The sequence below is a fragment of the Carassius auratus genome, unplaced genomic scaffold (assembly GCF_003368295.1).
Source record: "Carassius auratus strain Wakin unplaced genomic scaffold, ASM336829v1 scaf_tig00035458, whole genome shotgun sequence".
Taxonomy (NCBI): Eukaryota; Metazoa; Chordata; class Actinopteri; order Cypriniformes; family Cyprinidae; genus Carassius; species Carassius auratus.
In genome coordinates, this window is record NW_020526232.1 from 90,015 (window position 1) to 98,186 (window position 8,172).

At 36.4% G+C, this 8,172-nt stretch overlaps 1 long non-coding RNA gene across 1 annotated transcript; it reads left to right on the plus strand.

The window, feature by feature from the left end:
• The first annotated feature begins 1,603 nt into the window (after positions 1 to 1,603).
• LOC113081992 (uncharacterized) lies at positions 1,604 to 2,778 on the plus strand. Its single transcript, XR_003282393.1, has 3 exons — positions 1,604 to 1,770; positions 2,219 to 2,333; positions 2,407 to 2,778. It is a non-coding gene; the product is annotated as an uncharacterized LOC113081992 (long non-coding RNA).
• Positions 2,779 to 8,172: the final 5,394 nt, after the last annotated feature.

The window sequence follows — 8,172 nt, forward strand, 5'->3', positions numbered from 1 at the left end:
AAAACTTATATTATATTATATTATAGACTGTTAACAACAACACAAATGAAAGAACAAGTCTAGCAGGTTAGAGATTAGATGAAAATGAAAGAGGAGCACTTCTAAACTAAAACAACAACTTCAAGCTTTTATCTCTTTTAATGCATTGATGTAGAAACACATTTTTACTGAACAAGTGTTTTGCATTCCATGCTTTGTAAGCAAGAAAGTACTGTATTGTTTTGATTATATTCAATGTACATCTTCTTCTTGTGTGAATGACAGTCAGTAATGGCTTTACTTCGTTACTGTACTTTAGTACATTTTCAAGTATCTGTACTTTACTGGAGTAGTTTTATGATGAGTAACTTTTACTTTAACTTCACTACATTCCAAAGCATTAGATCATACTTTTTACTTCATTACATTTCATAAAACATATCTTTACTCCCTATAATATATCACGTGAGGTTTCTGATTCATGAACAAACCGATTCTTTTCAATTAACCTTTTCAATCGGTTCCTGAATCGCACGATTGGTTTATGAATTAGAATGATCCGATTGCAGCTGTTCTCGAGTCGACAACAATCTAAAATCTACCCCAGAATCCTCCTTGTGCCTTGTGTTCTTGAAAATGTAGTTAATCTAGTGACTAAAAAGATTATACCATGATTCCTTCTTTATTTTAATTATGAGTTATTATGTTATGATACTTAGACCCAATAATTACTCAGCATTCCTAGGAAACAAGGTTTAATTGCAATAAAGAAAAAACTAATCCTATAAAAACCTCTAAAACTCCTAAGTAGTGAAAACTGGGTGAAAATACTGCATTGATGGCATTTTTTTGCTGAGACTTGGAGCAATGGCCGTGGATACAAACGTATTTTAGGTTACATTTCAGGTTTAGGGATGTGTCAGATGTGCTTAAAACACAAACTTGCCAGATTGTCACTTTCCAGCAAATAAAGATGACAACATCTTGTTACTACAATATTGTGTGTGATTATGTTGATAGAGATAAATCAATGGATTAAAAACAATGTAACTTACACAGTCACTTCTTTCTTTATTTCTCTGGAAAGGGTTCTTCATAACCAGTGTGTTGGTTCTTGAAACACATCTTCAGATGCACCTGAACACATCATCAGTGATGTTACCTGAGGTCCTCGGGTGTTTCGGGTCTTTCTTCATCAGACACCCTCGCCCAGGTGACCCAGACTGTGACTTGTGTTCAGGAAGCACTCGCTTGCCCCCATGGTGCTCCTCTACGGATCCAGAGCCATCTCGAGGCTTTCTCGGCTGCGTCTGTGATGTTCTTGGTGGCACTGCACTGGTCCAGGCCTCCTTCTACTCATCCTTCCTTCCTCCACGACACCTCTGACCTCTTCCTGTATTCGGCTGCGTTTCTCCTTCCATTCAATTCTTTATGTCGAGGAGGTGTTGCTCTGCTCCCACAAGCTCTTTGTGCCGCAGACGTGTCTGTTCATCCAGCATCCAGCGCTCCACTTTCTCCCTGTCTTCACCAGCTCTCCTGCCTGGGACACCTTTGGGTCGTTGGAGTCTCTATACATCAGCACCTCGTGTGCCCGAGTCACTTTAAACTCCTCTCCCAGGGATTTTAGAGGCAGCCGGAGCATTGTGGTGTTTCCATAGAGGGCAATGTTGAACCTAACCGTCTCCTGAGAAAGCTGCTGACCTTTCTTTCCAAGCTCTCCACCGTAGAAATGGGAACCTCATACACAAGTAGTTGAATATACTCTGCATTAGTTGGACACCCAGCAGAAAGGTAGAAACCAACTCTAAATTAGACTTTTTTAATTTGTATAATCGTCTTCATAGATTGATTGATCTTCATACAGTTGTAATAGCAGAGGTGGTAATAGTTATTATACTTACAGGGTGTATTCTGTACTGTATTGTACAAAAAGGACGCAGATATAAACTATCATCTCTGAAGGATTCACCGTCGATGTAGATGCGTCATCATATTGTCTCAGTGTACACGTCTTTCAAAAACGTATTGTATCAAGCTATGGTAATATACATGTTTGTGGTAAAAAAAGCTTAGATAAACATATGATGAATAATTACACCACATCTTATCGCCGCCACCTTCTCTTGTCTAAAGGAAATTACATAATTGTATATTTACAGCTGATTGGCCAACACAGTAAAACTCCTTTTAAAAATTACATTAATATTGCTTTTCTATACATTTCTTTTTAATGCTTAAGACGGAAATTGAGTAAACACGTGGAGACTGAAAAGAGATGAAGACAAAAAGCAGTGGAAACATGGAGATTGTGAAGATCATCAGATGGAGCAGCTTCAGTGATATAAGACCAGACTGTAAGTAGATGAATCCTGATCTTTATCATCAGACCATGTACTTGTCTCTAAATGATGAGTGTTTTATTCCCAGTCTCTGATCCACACACACATGTGAAGAGCTGCTCTCATCAAACACAGAAGATCAGACATGATGATGCAAGAACATTAAAGTCTCTTCTGGACTCTCCAGCTCCTGCAGCATTCTTCTCTTTATTATTTTATGAAGCATATATTGTACTTGTTTTCTGCAATTCAGTATATATATTGCACTGCATTGCATTCAAGGAAAGTTTAACACTTCTGAACACTTTTCAAACAAATATGAATAAAGTCCTTGTGTTTTCTTTCTCTCTCTCTAAGATCAAAGTTCAGATATAATATATGAATATGTGTTTTTATTGAGTCACGTATGATCCCTCTCTCTCTCAAATACAAATTTAGCAGCTAGTGTGACAGTCATCTCATTCTCTCCAAGTTTATAGAGTAGTTTCTCTGAGTCGTTTAGAGACAAGAATGAAGGATTCAAAGCATTTCTCTCATAGTGCAGTATTTGGGACAGACCAGAAGGAAGTGTTTCTCATCCTCTGTTTGATTCAGCTCACAGTGTTTGCACAGGCGCTCTTCTCTCGGGAGAAAGGATCTTTTATGTCGACCAATCTCTATCTCCAAATCATGATCACTGAGGCGATATTTGGAAAGGATTTGTCTTTCTTTTAATTGCTTGAGTGATAAGTAATTTGACAGGTTTGTGGTTCTGTTTAGGGCCGAATAACACTGGAGTTCGGTTAGGAGCTCAAATTCATTTTTTAATTTTTCTTCATAATTATACTTGAGATTTGTGTCAGTTTCTGAATGTTGGGTTTGTGATTGGAGTTAGACTCAGTTTGGGTGTCCTTCATCAGTTCTGAAATATCATAATCTTAGTTTTTGGGATGTTGACGTCTAAGGCCCAATCCTGGCAGTATTTAGTTAAAATGTCGAGGTTGTTCTGAAGACCTTCTAGTGTTTTAGACAGAATTAGTAAGTATTTGACCTCTGTGTGGTGTAATTGTAGTCCTGGACTGTTCGACTGGTCCAGTAGATCTGCCAGTTCATTGATATATATATATATATGTTAAATAAAGTCTCACTCCTCGCTGTTGAGGAAAATAGTCTGTCCATTGCTGGCCAATATTTACTGCACATTTATTTTGGTTATACATGTTTTTAATTAAGTCATATATTTTACCCCCTATGCCACTTTCAATGATTTTATAAAACAGTCCATTATGCCAGATGGAATCAAAAGCCTTCTTAAAATCTGCAAATATTTTACCATCTTTCTTCTGGTGTAAATTTCCTTTTTTTTAGCGTGTGTAGTGTGTGAATATGTTTGGTGTTGATTAATTTCTCCTTGTAAAGTGTGGAATACTTCAGCGTCGTAGTATGGGGAATCTGATGGAGGAATATAAATTCCACAGATAAAAAGGTCTTTATCTAGAATTCCAGAGCTTTTATCCAATATTAACCAGATGTGATTTTTGCCTTTCTGTAATTTTTTATCCATATGACTAAACCTCCAGAATCTCTACCACGGTGTACTGAGCTGAGTTTCCATGAGGGCACTATGATTTCAGAGTAACGTGAAGGACACTGATCGGACACATCGGATCTACACATCACTCTCTCTCATATGCAGGGATCTAATGTCTCTGGATAAGATCAGACATGAGCTGCTCATGTCAGGCAACACAAATGCTGTCGAAACCCTTTTGATCTGACTAACACAAGGGGAAAATGAGAATGAGAGAACTAGACAGTTGAGTTTGTGATTCAGTGAAGTATCAGTTTTACAGCAGAGATTATCACATGACCATCTATATCATATCAGAATTTAGAAGAGGTTTATTTAAATGAAAACTGTACATTGAATGATATATACTATATTTTGATCAGCTTCAAGATACTAAAGAGATGATGCATCTGAGAGTTTTGTGACCTCACTTTAATTTAAAGCTCATTTTAATATGTTTTTCTACAACAATAACTATATCACTACCATTCCAATCATGTGATTATTTGTAGTTAGTGGTTTACAGTAAGGCTGTAACTGTTCATCTGGTTATGGAACCAAACAGACTAATGACTAATGATTTGTTAAATGTGTTTCAAATAAATGTTTTCTGTTATTCTACATGGACGTCCATTCATTGTCATTTCCACAACACCAAGTCATTTCCACCACCTCATAACTCTTTTTAAAAAAATATGTACAAAATTCTAATCACTCATTACAAATGTTTGCATAGTTTATGGGATAATGTTCCACTTAATGTAATTACACAAGTAGTAATTTTCCGAAATGTATCTGTTACGTAAGACAGAAACAGGATGTAAATGCAAAGCGTAGTTTATTAATTCAGCACAAAGATCAGATTTGACGAAGTAACACAGAAGCACAAGGCAGGGTGGAACGATGACGCAGGTACTTGGATGGACAACGGATGGTGGTGCTCAGTCCAGTGATGATCCCTCGAATGATTCCCGGTAAGTGAGTAATCCTCGTGATGGTGCTCGGTGATCCAGCGCTGAGTGGAGATCCAGGGAAGACCGCCACAGACACGGGTACAGACACAGGAACAGGTACAGGTACAGGTACAGGTACAGGTACAGGTACAGGTACAGGTACAGGAACACACCGGGAAGAACAACGATCTGACAACATGAAACACAGGTTACTGAACTTATAAAGGGAACAAACAATTGAATCCAGCTGGCGCTGCTGATCATCGCTGATCAGTGACCACGTCCACAGACACACACACACACACACACACACAACAGCACATTAGACGAGAGAGAGAGAGTGAATTCATGAACCGTGACAGTATCTAGCCAATGCAATATTATATTTCAGGTTGTGGTGGATGTAAGCTTTTCGTTTGGGCCTCATGACAAATAATTTACTTAATCCACAAATCTATTGTAATTGCAATATAGGTATAAATTGGTAAAACTATGTGTGACAGTGGTCTTACACTGTTAATAAATTATGTATATCATATTAATTTTAAATAATAATCAAATATTTGCATGTGATGGAAATTACATTTGTTTAGTGCGGATCGGAAAATATGTCAAAAAACACCAATTTGTCTTATAATGTAAGTGCGTTCTCTTATGGATCATTAAACTAGAATAGTTATATTTAACTGTTAGATTGTGAAAATTTTGATTTGAATGCTTTTTTTTCCCTCAAGTTCACAAGGCCAAAAGTGCCTGTAGTTAAAGAACCACCCATAAACATAAAACTACTCACTCATTTTAGTTGCATTCTCTGGGCCTTTCTTTCGGCAAATTCATCCACGACGAACGTGGTGTTTAATTCACGGCTTCGTGCATTCTCGATGGAAAGAATTGTCAGTCCCGATAGTTTGTTTTGCGACATGGTGTTCACTAACATTCGGTCGGCAAGAAAAACGGTCTATTTTGGGTAGTTTTAGTGTCGTGACTAACTTCTCCACCTTCTCTTTTCTCTTTAAGGCCCCACTTTTATGTTTATATTAGTCCATCCTTAATGTTCACGTAGATAGCCGCTATAGTAACCTCTCACATTGTGTTTTCTTTTTTTTGGCGCGACGATGCGTCATGTAAATAAATGATGGCGTAGTAGCTAGTCTATGGCAGCCACGGAGTGCAAAAAAAATTATAAATGCAAACAAGAAATGACGGAGAAATTAGACATTACAGAGAAATAAGAAATTACTACACATGAAATGCATAAAAAAATATATTTATTGCGGCCACAATTTAAAATTAAATAGAAAAAAAAACTGTATTAAAAGCTGGACCGGGCCCCCTATTGGCCCTGGCCCATTTGCACGAGCATACCCTGCATGCCCAGATGCTACGCCACGATTCTTTTTTCAACTGTTCAACAGAAGCTCTAAGCGACCATGCAGTATAAATTTTTCCTTCTTGTTTTCTTGTTATAACAATTTATTTTTCTCATTATCTCAACATAACGAAAGTTTGTTTTCTCGTTATAACGACTTAATTTTCTCTAAGAAGTTACAAAACTATTAATTCAGTTTTGTTCTATAATGTTGTAAAGGGTTTTTTTCTACACGTACACACACTGAACATGAACACTCTTTTCAAACAGAAGCTTGTAACGCACATGATATCTGTGACAGCATATAATGACTACTAAAAATGACAAATTATATATAATTTTATTTCAAATAAAGGGGAAATTAAAAGTGAGTTTAATCCAAGCACCTCAATAAAAGATCTTAGAATAGTTCTGAAGTGTTTGCAGTGTTGTTTTGAAATGTTAATTAAAAAAGCAAAAAGTTTAGTGTACTGTCTTTGGAAAAAGCAACAGTGATTGATCCGCCTGTATTTATGTACGGTATTGTAGACGTTATTACATAGGCGAAGCAGAATTTGCTGAAATATAGGCTACAGTAAGAGCGCCTGCATGGCTGTCCAGATGCCTGTCAAAGTTGAGTTCATTACTATAGAAACAGTAAAACTGTTATGTTGTTATTATGAGAAAACAAAATTTCGTTATGTCGAGATAACGAAAAATTTTAGTCGTTATAACAAGAAAACGACTTTCGTCATGTTGAGATAACGAGATAATTAAGTTGTTAAAACGAGAAAATGACTTTCGTCATGTTGAGATAACGAGAAAATTAAGTCGTTATAATGAGAAAATGACTTTCGTTATGTCAAGATAACGAGAAAATGACGTTGTTGTAATGAGAAAATGACTTTTGTTATGACGAGAAAATTAAGTTGTTATAACAAGAAAATGACTTTCGTCATGTTGAGATAATGAGAAAATTAAGTTGTTGTAATGAGAAAATGACTTTCGTTATGACGAGATGACGAGAAAATTAAGTCGTTATAACGAGAAAACAACTTTCGTTATGTCGAGATAATTAAGTCGTTATAATGAGAAAAGTCTTTCGTTATGTCGAAATAATGAGATAATTAAGTCGTTATAATGAGAAAACAAGAAACAAAAAGGCCGCTTAGAAGTTCCGTACACTTAAGACATAACCGACAGTTTTTTTGAACATAGTAATCAAGAAGGGTATTTTCACATATTTTTTATGTATTTCTCAGCACAAGAGCAAAATGATACACTTTCATGACGACATGCAGCAGCGTTCTGTAAACTGTCCTGAGCATCTTCTTAGACTGACCCCAGTCAGACGGTTGAGACCCCCCCCCCCTCTCAGCTGTGGGCCCCTATAATCATCACCACCTTTCACCCCACTATTGACGGCCTGCTGTATTAGATCAATATGGTGCTTCTACTAAATACTGAGCAAAGGGTCTGAATACTTAGGACCATGTGATATTTCAGTTTTTAATAAATGAGCGAAAATGTCAACAAATCTGTTTTTTTTTTTTTTTTTTTTTTGTCAATATGGGGTGCTGTGTGTACATTAATGAGAGAAAAAAAAACTTGAGTCTGAACAATGTTATTCCATAAGTTCACTGTATTAATAGATCTGATTTAAATGACTGAAATATCTGATATGACGTTCATGTGATCTGCTGTAATATTAATAATCTCCAGTAGAGAGCGACACTTGACTGTCTGAAATATGAAATCATGTTCATCTGCATTATATTCCTGAGTTCATACAGTCAGAGCTCAGATGTGTGTTTTCATGATTTCTGTGATCCTGTATTTCAGCAGATATCATCTACAGTATGAACTACAGCAGTACAGATTATTACAGTAAAATAAATTTAATAAAAAACTCGTAGTTCATATTTATTTACAATTAATTTTAGTAATATTTTATTCCATAATGTACAGTGTGGGGACATGACCAGAACAAAGGCAGGGAGACAC